The sequence below is a fragment of the Ptiloglossa arizonensis genome, chromosome 11 (assembly GCF_051014685.1).
Source record: "Ptiloglossa arizonensis isolate GNS036 chromosome 11, iyPtiAriz1_principal, whole genome shotgun sequence".
Taxonomy (NCBI): domain Eukaryota; kingdom Metazoa; phylum Arthropoda; class Insecta; order Hymenoptera; family Colletidae; genus Ptiloglossa; species Ptiloglossa arizonensis.
The window spans coordinates 9,745,932-9,761,546 of record NC_135058.1 but is presented as its reverse complement, the minus strand read 5'-3'; the positions used below and the strand labels follow the sequence as shown (position 1 = coordinate 9,761,546).

The following is a 15,615-nucleotide window of genomic DNA, read 5'->3' as shown; positions in this document are numbered from 1 at the left end:
AAGAAACAATGTTCTTAATTTTCTCTTGAGTGAAAAACCATGATTTTCATTTTGTCTCAAAACAGAAACTGTGATCCTCGTTTTGTCTCGAATGAGAGACAATGATCCTCGTTTTGTCTCGAATGAGAAACTATGATTCTAATTTTCTCTTGAATAAGAAACAATGTTCTTAGTTTTATCTTGAGTGAAAAACCATGATTTTCATTTTGTCTGAAATCAGAAACTGTGATCCTCGTCTTGTCTCGAGTGAGAAACCGTGATTCTCATTTTCTGTTGAACAAGAAACAATGATTCTCGTTTTCTCTTGAGTGAAAAACCATGATTTCCATTTCGTCTCAAATGAGAAACTGTGATCCTCGTTTTGTCTCGAGTGTAAAACCGTGATTCTCATTTTGTCTTGAACAAGAAACAATGATCCTTATTTTCTCTTGAGTGAAAAACCATGATTTTCATTTTGTCTCAAACGAGAAACCGTGATTCTCATCTTGTCTTAAATAAGGAACAACGATCCCCATTTCGTCTCGAATGAGAAACCATGATTATCATTTTCTCTCACACGAGAAACTATGATCCTCGTTTTGTCACGAAACGTGACACTTGTCCGAGAAACATTTACATGTCTTTCTTCGTTCGAAATTGATCCAAATCCCCGTGAATAATTTTCCATATCATCGACGAATTCGTAGAGTTTGCAAACCTTCTTGATTGTCGTGAGAACAATCGTTTCGTTCGATTCGCAATTCACCTGGGAATTTGTATTTCGGAAAAATAACATTCACTTTCTTGCGCGAGGTACGTATCGATGAAAAGCAAATAACGCGAACGTAGGAGTACAATGGACGCGAGGTTCGGCTGGAATTCCGGTTATGAAAGCTAGCCCCGAAACAGAGGCTGTGAAATTTTATGCGTGACTCGTGGGGAATTACGTTTTAAAATTGCATAACGCCGTGTGTAAAAAGTGCGTTGTAAAAAAAAAATATCGCGGCGGTGTGCATCTTAATAACGTTCCTTCTCGATTCGAGTTCAAACCAGCCAGCTTATTAACGTATTTCGATTACAATCATGTTGTTGGTACGATTGTACCTCGATTCGGAACACGAGCTTCCATTGAGAACAGAAATTACGGAACTGAAGAATATTGTAATGCAAGGACCTCTCGCTCGCGTTGAATAAAAATTACTTAACGACACAATGCGTGTTAAATTAATTTAAAAAGCACACACCCCACGTGGCATTGTTGTACGTGGAATTGGTGGCTCGTTTCAACGTACTCGAGATATTAGATCGCGTTGAAGGTACTTGCATTCTTGTGCATCCGAAACTCGACTCTTCTGAGTAAATAAGGTTCGTATTGTGTTCACTGTGTACAAAAATTTTGATTGTATTCAAGGGAGTCTAAAATATAAGATAAACCTATCGATCAAACTTATGCTTAAGGAAAATAAAAGTGACCGTGAAACTTTTATAAAAAATGCAAATGTCACCTCGAAGGTCCTTCGAAATCGTATTGTCCACGATGGAGAAAAAAGAATGTTTATATGTTCATTGGTTGCGAAAAAAAATTCAATCGGTCGAATAGGATGGTGTACTCTTTACAAGAAAAGAATCTGTAATTTTTTCAAAATGAAATATTGTCAATGGTTTACGTCCTCGTGTATTTTAAATACAGAAGACGTTCGTTATTGGAAGCGCGTCCATCTTCGTGAAAATCGCTATTCGAGAATCTCGTTAATTACGGGATACAAATTACATCGGTTAATTATTTTGCAACGGGGACGCGAGTCGCGAAGAAAGGACCAAAAATAATATATATTCACAATATATATGTATATACACATATATATATTTATACATATACGTATGTATTCCTCGAGAAATCCGACGTTTCCGGATGGTTCTAATTCAACGCGAGGTTTCGCCTCGGCGTAATTTGCTCTCGACTTTCACGGAGATCAGCGAAGAAAGTACATCGAAGAAATGGGAGCGCAAAAGGCGTCGCCTGAGAGGATCTAAGTGCCAAGTTTCTCGAATAATCGAGAACCTTTCGAAGCTGCTCTCTCGTCGTTGATTCGTTCCAATAGCAGAACGGTGGTTAAACAACACTGACCGAAAAACACGCCCCCCTGTGCGTCGTTCGTGATTCCGTAGAACACGAAGGAAACGAAACTGATCGAATTATCGGTCGAAAATCTTTGAATCGATTAACGAATCTTGAGCTCACGAAGTACCAAGCCGGATAACGACTTGTTAATTATTCGTTCGGAAGAAATATGTCGGTGACTGAGAATTTCACGGTTTAAATTCGGTTTGGAGAGCAATGGATTCTGAACCAACGAGAATCCAAACTAACTAAATCTTTCGACCAAGCAATCGGTCCTGGATGAACGAAAATCCAAAGGAATTAAATTTTCTCGCCAAATACATTTTATTGGAGATAACGGATTCTCTCGAGACGAAACTTCGAATCGTGTAAGTTTTTCTACGAAGAGATCGAGAGTAATTGGTTATGGACGATGGAAAATTTGAAACGTTGAAATATTATTTATCTACTCGATGGATCGAATAAAGGTAAACTTTTGGAAAAATTGAGAAGGTACATAGTTTTCGAGGGAGACTGTATTCGGATAGATCGATGTTAAATTATTTCCAAATGCGAGTAACTTGTGTTTCTCCAATTCGAATTGAAGATAACACGATCGTAATCGTTGTTTATTTTTTCGTTACTTTTGTATGCAGTGTTCATCGGTACGATTGAATCTGAAAAGTTTCGAGACAGGAATCGATAAATATTTAATAATTCATTCTGCGTTCCAAATTGTCTGATCGACCAATTGAAGAATTAAATCGACCTAATTACAAGGATCGATAGAACAATGGAATTATATTTCGAGAAATCTCCCGACGCGATATTCCAGCTCCGATTACGTTGCTAACGTGAAACTAAGTATCTCGAGAGATTTGTTCGAACGAATACACGAATTCGTTAATTTTTTTAAACGAACAACATCCAAATACCAACGCGCGAGATCGTTCTTACGACGACGATGTCTCGTTGGGTAATTATCAAATTTATTACAAATACGTATTCCGAAAACATTCGAAACGATTCGAGAACTGAAGTATCCCACGAGACGTCGTCGAAAATTTTCAAAATGGATCCCCTCGTCCTCGAGTTCTCGGTTATTACGCGACACAGGGCATTGAGAACCACTGATTTATACTATCTGGCTATTTATAGTATTTTTCGTGCCGGTCTCTCGCACAATAGTCGGAATATTTTCAGCCGTGGCGAGAATTCCGGGTGGGTCTATCGGTGAAAAAGTCTCGACGGGGCAACCCTAACCTCGAAACGGAATAAAAATCGTGGTAGCGGACAATCAACGATACGAGTAACGCAGCTGACGCGGTCCCAGAAACAAATCGCGGTAATGAAAATTGAACGGCAGATTACACCGAACTGGTCGGGACAAACAGTCGGAGCTTCGTAACAATTCAATGGCGAAATTGGGCACGGGTTCTTCCCTCGTTTTTTCCCTTCTTTTTCTTTTTCTTTCTTTCTTTCTTTTTTTTTTTCTTTTCGCAGACGCGTACCACCTCCATTCTTCCGCACGCTCTGAGCTTCGCGGTCGAAACTGTCCTTTTTTCCCTTCTCTCCACTCTCGTTTCGTTACGTCTCCCCTCCCTCTACGCCCCCCACCACTCTTTTCCAGCGGCGCGTGGTGGTCGATGCTCTTTTCCCTCCAAAGCTAACGGCGCGCGCGAGCGAGAGAGGGAGTAGGAGAGGGAGAACGAAACAGGGAGAGTAAGATATATATGCACATGCACATGCACATTCGTGTGTGTATTCGTGTTTTACGTATGTATTCTATTTTATGTATGTACGTATTTTATTTTATTTTATGTATGTATGTACGTATGTATGTGTGTATATATATATATATATATATATATATATATATATATATATATATATAACAAAATTTGGTGTATCTGTATCTGTATATTATATATATATACACACAAAATAATTTTGGTATATATAAATTTTATATATATACATACATATGTGTTATATATATATATATATAATATACAGATACAGATATACAAAATTTTGTTACATATATATTATACACATATAAATGTATATATATAAAATTTTGTTATATATACATATACACAAGGGAGTCTCTAAGAGCGCGCAAGCTCGCGGATTTGCGTGCCGCCTCAGCCCGGGCTGGAACGATGCTCGTCGCTCGAAAGGAACACCACCGACTGGAAACGTTAACGTCAGAAAAAACTGCATCTTTCCCCGGGGTAAGAGGGTAGAAACCGGGCCCGGTCGAAAAATTTTCCTGCGGGAAACGATGTTACGGGACCGCGCGTCGTCGACCGGTCCGTGAAAGCACGCGTCCGACATCGATCTTTCGCGATTTTTGCGCCTCGGTTTTGTATCGTTCTCACGGCGAACAAGCGTTGGAAGCGCGGCCGAAAATTTCACCACCGATCCCCCTCGTTGCCAGAGCGCGGCCATTACGTACCGAAAAGTTTTTAACGAAGAAATATTTAAACAAGCCGCGCCTGGAGCGAAACGCGCACGGAACGTGGATTTTTCCCGAACGTTGGATATCTCCGCGAGCGGAGAAAAAGGCGAATCGAGTGGAAGCGTATCGGGTCAGACGTTATGGTCAGCCTTGGTAAGGCAAAATTACTCGACGCAGTGACCACATTCTACTTACGCGTAGGACCACATTCCACTTAATACGGTGACTGTTCTTCGGTTCTCTAACCAGCAGAGAATACATACCGCGAATATTCCGACCACCGATAAGACGAATTCTATAGTGGTTAGATATCGGTTTGGATTTTTACAACGACCTTGCACCAACGCCACTCTGAACCGAACAGTGAAAACTTCCGAAGTTCGCTCGGAACTTCGCGAGGGAGGACGAGTAAGCTTTCGAAGATTCAACGGAATTTGTATCCGTTTATTTTCTTCGGTTTATTTTACTTTCGTCGCTCGAATTATATTCATGGACGCGATTTCCGATTTCGAAGATTTTACAAGTCGTTTCGCGGTACATTGTTCAATTTTTGATGTGGAATAGAATAATTCTCAGTGAAGAAAATGGTGGTAAGACTTGTGTGGTAAGACAAGAATTAAACGATATAAACGAGCGATGTAAAAGAGTCTCCGGGTCTAAGAAGACCCACGCGTGGTAAGGCAAGAGTTAAACGATATAAACGAGCGATGCAAAAGTTCCTCTGGGTCTAAGTAGACCCACGCGTGATAAGACAAGACTCAAACGATATAAACGAGCGATGCAAAAGTCCCTCTGGGTCTAAGAAGACCCACGCGTGGTAAGACAAAAGTTAAACAATATAAACGAGCGATGCAAAAGAGTCTCCGGGTCTAAGAAGACCCACGCGTGGTAAGGCAAGAGTTAAACGATATAAACGAGCGATGCAAAAGTTCCTCTGGGTCTAAGTAGACCCACGCGTGATAAGACAAGACTCAAACGATATAAACGAGCGATGCAAAAGTTCCTCTGGGTCTAAGTAGACCCACGCGTGGTAAGGCAAGAGTTAAACACACCCGACGAGAAAATCGTCTTCCTCGTCGCGGATTCTCGTCGTCGATGTCGGTCGAAATCTACCACCCCATCCCTCCCCCCGTTCCCCGGAATCGTTATCGCGCGCCCCGCTGTTCGTTAAAATATTCGCACGCGCAGACGACTCGGCCGATACTAACGAGAACTTCTAACGATGCAATTAAGGCGCATCGGCAGGTGGACCGACAGAACGTATCGTTCGCTTCCCTTGACCCGTGACCCCGTCCCCCCTCCTTTTCCTTTGCTCCTTTTAACCCCCGTTTCGGACGATGACTCGACGCCTCTGCAAACCCCCCTTCTTTTTTTTTTGTTTCCTTTTTTCTTCTTCTTTTTCTTTTTTTTTTATTACGTCGCGTTAGATTTCCGGAACGCGTTGGTAACGAGGCGGTTGCAGGCAGCACCAGCGATTAATACGCATTTCTCTCTGTGCGGTATTCGCGAAAATGTTCGATGAACAACAAATGCTAAAGAGAAGTCCCCACGTGGCTCCGTACCCTGCCCTCGATGATCGAACAGGAGGAGAAATTTCAATGTTTACTAGTCGAATCCTCAGAAGTGACCACTAAAGTCTAGATATCTCTTGATCGATATATATAACGATGGAGGACAGTGAAAGCAAGACAAATGAGTCAATAGTAAACATTCTTCCAACTGTCGAAAATATGTAGAATCTTTTGTACTCCGTTCTCAATTATACGAATAGGATGAAAAATCTAGTTATCATAAATGAAACACTCCTGACAGAGTTGGTGATCACTAAATAATAGATGTCTTCTAGTTCTTCGGATCAATGGAGTTCAAAGCACAACAATTTAGGTACCAATTAGCTCCAGGAACTCTCATTCGTACCTTTCGATTTATTTTTAACAATTTTCCCATCGTTTCTCGAGAAAACGATGCAAACCTTTTTTTGTGGTTTCTTTGGAGACGTTCTTTCTGACGGTTGTGCAGGAATTGTTCATTTACACACAAGGCTGAGGTTGGCCATTTTTTAACTCTCGTCACTCGTCGATACACGTGTTACAGTCTCTTCCTACTTTGACTGCAAATCGTTCGCTCGTGACGTCGACGAGAGATGCTACCCACGACCTGTAGGGTCCCTCGCGGACTCCCATTCGAGGTCATTAAAAATAGCCTGACATTTCAAACGATACTGTTCGCCTTCCAGCGAACTCGATACAGTTCAGCGTCGAAGATGACGGCTCGTTTAATGTATCTGCATTGTTCCGCGTTGAGAAATTAAACGGCGCGACGTGCGTTGAATTTCGTGAACCAAAACGACGAAGTTGAGGGAAAACATCTCGGATACGCTTTAGTTCCCGAGCGTTTGTGAAAATCAGAGTAGAGGACATCTCGCGTAAAGGAAGATACGGTGTAATTGCATTTCTTTCGTTACTTTGCTTTTCTATCTTGATCTGGAAAATAGAGGATGTCTCTGAAAACAGCCGGGTGAACTTTGAATGTGTATCTCACTCGGGTCGACGGGGAAACAACGTGAAAAAATATTCTCGTTAATCAAAGACTCGACGAAAATGGTAGACAAGTACGGAGAATTAACGATAAATATTCTTCTCGATTTCGTTCGAAAAGAATTTCTAGAAATTATGTCGCTTTGGGATTGATTGAAAACTCTTGTAACATTGTAAACCTCTACGACGAACAGAAATTGCTTACAAATTGCGAATTCATTGGTCTTCGAGATTAGCGAAGACTCTAAAGTATTATTTTTCGAAAACAAGAGTGAACTATCGTTAATTTTACATTTTCGGTATTGGAATCATCTTCTGTATACAATCGATTGCAAACTATTATTTTTAAAACATCTTTACCTTAGAGGAACCGTGCAAGTGACAATTGAAAAGAATATTCTTTCTCGAATACGTGTACCTGTATTATCGACTTTTACAAAATCGTACACTAGGGAGCATTGATGTAAAACATCTGTCCTACGTCGACAACAACTACCAAATAGCTGAAAAATTTACCAGTTGAAAAAACTTACCATTCGAAGAAAAGATAATTTTAATATATACTTCGATACACTCGAGTGTCTTCACTTTACAATATCTTTGTTTCATTATAGGAAACATTTTCGATGCATCTTCGAATCATCTTCGATTCATCTGTCTTCGTGTAAATCTATCGACTCGTTCGTACATTTACTGTTGTTCAAAGTTTAAGTGTCGTAGTATTATTTTCTTAACTGTAAGTTTTTCGTTAAAATGTAAAACATCTGTCCTACGTTGACGATAACTATCAAACGTTTGAAAAATTTACCTCTTCGAGAAACGACGAGATACTTCCACGTTAATATTAATCGATACTTCGATACACCCGAGTGTCTTTATTTCACAATATTTTCGATCGGTTGTAAGAATAATCCTCGATGCAAAACGCGAACACGAATCATCGTTAACCAGGCGTTGAGCTCGCATTCGTGGACCGAATGCGTTGCGAATAACCGAAAAGGAACGAGTTCTCGATCGGCTCGTAAAGTATCATCGACGTTTACGAAATGGTACACGAGCGAGCATCGATGTAAGACATCTGTCCTATCGTCGGTGATTGCCGAGTGGCTAAAAATGCGTTTCGAGAGCCTCGACACGGCCCGTACCCCGAAATAATTGTGCCCGGATGGCACAGGTCCGTGAAAGCGGGACCGGTAGGTTATGAATCGACGCTAATGTCCGTCGCTTATAATAATTTCTGTATATTAATATCGTCAACGACGTCGTCGGCTCGTTGCACCTGCATTATCAGATTACACGTGCAGCTGCCCCCAGGATCGCGCTACACTTTACGAGCGGTTCACGCGCCACGCACCGTGGCGCCGTTTCCACTGAATTATATCTAAGACAGGAGAGAGCCTTGATTCGTATCGCGGCGTCGAGACGCGGGAGATTAGCGTCGCGATGCTAACGCTACGTATCACTTCGTTCGCAAGGGGATCTCGCGACTTTGGAACACGTTCGCAGGATGCGTTAACGAACTCGTAAGGGGGCTACGAATTTAGAGAAATAACAGGTTGCTCGAGAAGTTTCGTCGTACGATAGGAAATGGAGTTATTGGGTTCGAAGTTTCATTTTTCGAAAGATGGTACTATGGTTTTATGAACACGTGTGTTTGAAGTTTCGTGTAGATTTGTCGACTCGTTCGTACATTTACAGTTCAAAGTTAAAGTGTCGTAGTATTTTTCTTTTTTTAATTGTAAGTTTTTTGTTAGATTGTAAAACAATTTTTTATAGATTGTTATAGATACTACTGCTCTCGAATTCGTGTATCTTTTTTCGAATCGCTTGGTGGATGAGAAGAATTGTCGATGGACGACTAAAAGTCCAAGAAAATTATTATAATTATAGATCTAGCATCCCTCTATCGATATTTGTCTACCAATTTATGTAAATTGACATTGTCGATTTTTTATAGATTGTTATAAATACAACTACTAATCCCGAATTCATGTATTTGTTTTTAAGTAGCTTCGTGGATGAGAATTGTCGATGAACGACTAAAAACCCAAGAAAATTATTATAACTATAGATCTCGCATCCCTCTGTGTGTTGTCCATCAATTTATGTGAAACAATTTTGTATAGATTGTTATAAATACTACTGCTCCCGAATTCGTGAATGTTTTTTCGAATCGCTTGGTGGATGAGAAGAATTGTCGATGAACGAGTGGAAACGCAAGAAAGTTGTTTTCACAGCGTCCAACAAGGGTGGATCGAACTCGAAAATGCGACGCAGCTCGGCCTGAGCTTTTTCTGGGTCACGGAAGCTGCAGTGAGAAATTCGCGCTTGCAGAGCGTGGCGACCGACTGAAAAACCGTGGGCGATACCATAAAATATCCAACGAATGGTACATCGTGGCCGGTCTCTACTTGGCGACGAGAACGCCGGAGACCGCATTATGAAAATGCATCCGTCAGGCCTGATATTTCATGAATGATACCGTGGCCTCTCGTGAGACGCTGGAACTTACGAGTTACCGTAAACCGACCACCTACGGGGGTAACAGCTGTCTACGGGAATGGTTTCTAATTTTTTTCTTTTTTTTGGAAGCCCTCTCCCTTGTGAAAAAAATTTCCTGTACCCTAAATAAATATGTGGTAGGTTTAAAACGATGCAAAAAGAACAAAAAAATATACATTTCTGTGGAATAATAAAGCTTCTCTATTGTAAATATTCTTTAGTGTTTCTGGAAAAAGAATACACACTTGCCCGAAATAAATGAATGGTATATTTAAAACGATGTAAGAGAAAAGAAGTTCCTTCGTGAACAATGTACCGATGGAAAAAGATGTTAAAGTTACTAACAATATTCTACGCGTTCTCCGAGATCTAAAAATAGAAGAGTTCGTAATCTCGATTCGAGTTGGAATAGATGAAATCACGATGTTATAATAATGATCGTAACCGCAACTACTGTTTCTAAAAATAGACGGTGACTCTACCGTGCATAATAAAATTGCAAAAGTTCAAAAAGATAAAAAAAGAAGATTATTCTCGGTTTCAACAACACACGGTGTTCCCAGGCGGTCTCCCATCCAAGTACTAACCGCGCCCAACGCAGCTTGACTTCAGTGATCGGACGAGAACTGGTATACTAGCGTGGTGTGGTCGTTGATGTTAAGACTTTGTTCAATTGAAAAAATTCACTGCAATTATTTCTCCACGTACAACTTAAAATACACGTGGTGAATATTCCAACCAGGGTTTCCAAATTTTTTGAAGAATATCCCTTTAAAAAAATTTCTTTTGAATATCTCTGTTCAAAGTAAGTTCAACGATACCACACGCCACGATTTTGAAACTTCGACGATCGATGCATCGATAGAAAGAGATTCAAATTATTCGTATTTTTCCATATTAATTTTCCATTGGACCGTAATACGATCCCACGAGGGCCACGTCCACCATTTTGAAAAAACACCGACGCCGGACTACGATTGCAAAAATTTTCACCGACCCGCGACAAAAATTTCCAGCCTGAATAAATGTTCGGAATTAAATTTTCCAATCGTACAACGTTTCAGCGTCGCTTCGTAGATCAATAACCCGTTTCGATTCTCATTTATTTCGAACGAAATACAAGGATAAATAAATTAGGTGCAAGGCTTTGACCCAACAGCGTGGATACGATCGTTTTCATCCGATCCTAATCGTTTCGGAGTTAACATTTTACGATGACGGTTTCCCTTTTGCGCAAAGTTGGGCTAAATTGATCGCGAGAGAATCAATTTCGATACGAATTCGTTTCTAAAAATCAATTTTCCTGCTCGTTATCGGCTCGCCTCGCGTCATCTATCCGCTGTTTCATCGTATTTCGAAAATGATCGCAATTCGCATCACGTATCTCTATGATCGTCGTTAATGCACCAAGCACGACAGTAATGCACCGAGAGGTGCCTCTAAGCCGAACAGACATTTTCCTACGGATCGTAGGAAAAACGATGGGGCTGCCCTTAATCAGCGTCACGTGTAAAGATTTAACAGAGGAGAATCCTTATTGACACGTTCTCGGATAAATGTCGAGCGAGAGAACGAGAGATCGAAAGAAAGAGAGAAAGAGAGAGAAAAGGAAAGAGGAGGAGAGAGAAGGAAAATAACTTTCCTCTCGGAGGGAAGTGTAAAAGAGTATTTCCGAATCCCCTGTCGTCGCCAGACTGAGTATCGACAGGAAAGCGATGCGGATGATAGGGCCTGCCTGCAGACGTAACACGAATTTCGTGACTCGGATAGTTGGCAAGCAAAAATGGAGGAAGCCTTTCTCGCAGCCGCGTGAACCGTTCGCGTTTGCGTAAAATCGCGCTTTCCCGCTCGGTAACGCTTTATCGTCTTGTAAAACGTGCGCGATTCGTAGCTCTTTGTCCCGTGTTGTGGTATTTGTTGGTAGAATCTACCAAATGGATTTCGTTTAATGATTCTAGCGCGTTGAATGCGTCGCGTATCATTTTGTAGCGTTGGAGCGAGATGAAATGGCCGTTCAAGGTCACCGTACCACGATGTACAATATTGGCGACGTTGCGGAGTTTATTGGCGAGATTTCTAAATGGAACTTAACTCGTACATTCGTGAGTACGTAATTGAGATACTTTTGAGTCTCAAATGTACCGTGTGTTAAAAGGAGACGAAACTAGATCAATCGAAAGTCACTTTGGTCGTAATACATAAATTGGTGTACTTTTTTTAGTAGGTAAAGTCGAAGCTAGATCGATTGACCGTTCAAGGTCACCCTTTCCGAGTATATAAATTAGTGTACCTTTTGTCGATAGGTAAAGTCGAAGCGTGATCAACCGACTGTTCAAGTTCACCGACTGTTTCTTAAAAATCGAAGAAAACTAATATAACGTGAGTGTAGGTTGGTCGTGATTCACGGTAGAGAATATACTTCCTTTAAGGTACTGCCTTAAGCGATTGAGTTCGATCCGTAGTATAGTATAGTGGTCTAGAGTACTGTAATAAAAAAGATAGCCTCGGTGAGTTCCATCCTACTGAAATAGGTTTACTCTCGAGTTCCTTTAATCTTATAGTATCCAGTTGTAGCGTCAGGTACGCGACATTTTACTTTTAGAAAAACACTACAGTGTGTACAAGGACTGCATAGTGGAGCGTACATTAGACACTCTAGTGATTTTTAGTAACAATATTTTTATCGATAGCAACGTACAACCGGTTCCTTTAAATCTTAGTGCAACGAGAACAGTGGAAATTAATTTTAAACAATTTATCCGAAGCCGTACGTAAATTGTACAACCAGAGACGCTACATCAAACTCTCATTGTCACCACTGTTTCGAGTCTTTCGTTGACGAATATAATTTCGAAATTCTCGACAAAGTTTCAATTTCGAAACCATCTTCGGGGAAGTAATCGCGATTATTAAATGCTCTTTCTCGCGTTACACGTCCGTATAGAATTTATCGACCCTCGAATAATCGCGCGATATATCAATGGGATGCATTAATGCGCGTGCAGCTCGGACCACGCAAAGATTGGCCCGGAATTATGAGAATGTACGCGTGCTTCGTAAATTAATTTGCGTCTAACTCGACGTTACGGTGCAGTAAAACACACACCTACAACACGGGGGAATCGTTAAAACCGAGTATGCATAATATCCCTGCCCGAATATTTCGCGTAATCCGAACACTCGCCGTTACAATCGAGACAACACCGAAACGCGAACTGTAGCGCGAAAGATCCATTTTTCCATGTTTCTATACAGAAACGACAACGTGTAATTTAATACCGTGATCGTAGTTAGTACTTTCAGTCTTAGCGCTGACTATAATCGGTATCAATGTGAACGTTTGTGCGTCCTAACGCTGACTATAATTGACATTAACGTGAACGTTTGTGGGTCCTAGCGCTGACTATATTCAGAATCTACGTGAATATTTGTGGGTTCTAGCGTCGACTATAGTCAGCATCAATGTGAACGTTTGTGAATCCTAGTGCCAACTATATTCAGCACCAATGTGAACGTTTGTAAATCCTAGCGTCAATTATAGTCAGCATCTATGTGAACGTTTGTGAATCCTAGCGCCAACTATATTCAGCATCAATGTGAACGTTTGTAAATCCTAGCGCCAATTGTAGTCAGCATCTATGTGAACGTTTGTGAATCCTAGCGCCAACTATATTCAGCATCAATGTGAACGTTTGTGAATCCTAACGCTGACTATATTCAGCATCCACGCGAACGTTTGTGCATCCTAGCGTCGACTATACTCACGAAACGAATCGTCAATCTTCAAGCCAATCACAGTCGACTTTCGGTACCGATGCAACAATCGTTTGTGAATTTTGTTTCGTACCCATCGTACCTATCGCGCCAAATTATATTTCCAGAAGTATTCTAGGAATGATTTCTATTACCACTATTAAATTTTCTTTTTTATCTCTTTACACAAGTGTATCCTAAAAGCAACGAAACGTAATTTGAAGAGCAATCGTTCGAAAAATCTGATCTTCGTCAACGTCGAGAAGTTTATTTCGCAAGATCGCTCTAACCTGCGAATTATCTTAAAAAAATGCACACTCGCGCACACCTACGACAGGACGAAAGGGTTAAGACGTCGACAATGGAACGGTTGACGTCGTTAATATTTTGTGACATCCGAGGCGTGACCTCGATTTCCTCCGGCACGGCACGGCACGGCTCGGCTCGGCTCGGCTCGGCGCGATCGTTCGCTCCGCAACTTCGCAACTTCGCCGATCGGGTGATAATGACCACCAACGCAAGGAAACGAGGAAAACGAGCGTAGGAGAGACGATCGAGGTCGGCCGATTTGCGCGTCGATAAATTTCGCTCATTTGTTTGCGAGTTTCCACGTGCAGAACGATGCGTTTCGAATGGAATCTCGCCTCGATGCTCCGTGGGAATAAATTTAGAACCCCTCGGTATACGAAAAACGCGTTCCTCGTGAGCTGGCCGTCTTACGACCAATCGAATCGAAACGTCGGGAATTGTTCGCGGGACTCGATGGAAGAATAATTATTTACCGTGTAACTTGGCACGTAAACACCCGGTAAGAATTTTTACTCGTTTTACTCGTGTTTGAAAAATGATAGAAATTCTGGAATAAAGAAAGACACTAGGTAACAATAATGTGACACTCGTAAAACGAGTTCCTTGTAGCAGAAATTCGTTCGATAAATTGGAGAGGAATTTCTTCTCAGATTGTTAAGTATACAACGAAACGTGGTGTTCTTCTAACGCGAAGAAAAAATAGTAAGAAAAATTTCAATGCAGAACGATAATATAGAATAAGTATAAAATCAGGGTAAGCGTACCCAGGCTTGCCTCTACTTTCGTCCATCTTTTATTTCGCGTTAGAGAGAAGCCTAAATCTGTGCACACCTGGCCTAATGTTATACCTGTCGAGCTAGGCTTAGGTATGCATAATGCACCTACTGCACCGCAGTCTTCCTAACCGGGACCGAGTAAAAAACCGCCTGCTGCGTAGACAATAAAAAAAAAGAAAAAAGGAAGAGCGTTATTAATAGACATCGTATTAAATGAGACGTCGGTGCGCGGCTGCGCGCGTTTCTTTCGACCGGTCGTAAATATACAGAAACGAAGCTCGAACGTCCCACATTCGTGCGATATTTTCCATTCCTTGTGCGTTCTAGATTCCCGGAGTATCGAGATCCGTTCGAGAGAATGCACCCCGTGCACGATAACTTGACCTCGGCAACGAAATTTCAACGTCGAAAGAGTTACCGAGCACGGGATCGACCTTGTACGGTGTCGTCGCATCCTCGTCGAAACACGATCGTCTTTCCTCGAAGGAAGGCAGAATCGCGAGCACGGTTGCGTGCGAACGACGTTCAAACGTTGCTCCACAATGGCCAGGATATTACGACAAAACGGCCTAGCCGAGGTCTCTTTCTCAAGAGCCTTTCCACCGCGTCGACAATTGCAAACGAGGTCAATGTTTACGACGACGACCACGACGACGACGACGATGGACATCTGAGAACGGAGGAGCGGTTGCACCGTTGCACCGACCGTGTTTGTGGAAAAAATAAACGCCGAACGAAAGACTACGGGAACGCGTCCGTCGGGAAGCCATAATGCACACCGAACGATATCGTACACGCGAGTGGATACATTTTCCGTGCGTTGGGCTCGAATGATTGATGTCTTCAAAGTGAGTCGGTACGTGTAAAGTGAGACGGGCTTCGTGATGCATTCGATTCGAAATTATACAGTCCCTCAAGGTCACCTAGCGGCGTCCTCTCAACGTCTGCGTTTCTCTTCGTGGCGGAGGTCACCTTAAGGGGTCGATCGAATCGGTGATTAACACCGATTGACTTTACTCTGGAGATTTCTATCGTTTTGTAAGTTTCTGTATCGATTTTTCGAAATTATGTAGCTTCTCGAGGTCATCGACCAGCGACCTCTTGATGTGTTTTCGTTCGTGGTGGAGGTGACCTTAAGGGGTCGATCGAATCAGTGATTAACACCGATTGACTTTACTCTGGAGATTTGTATCG

General features: G+C 41.7%; 1 protein-coding gene and 1 pseudogene across 3 annotated transcripts in view; both read right to left on the bottom strand.

Annotated features, from left to right (window-relative positions):
* Positions 1 to 15,615, bottom strand: part of Mam (neurogenic protein mastermind) — a 380,463-nt gene that overhangs the window by 266,248 nt on the left and 98,600 nt on the right. The window lies entirely within an intron of this gene.
* LOC143152978 (5S ribosomal RNA) lies at positions 10,122 to 10,239 on the bottom strand (annotated as a pseudogene).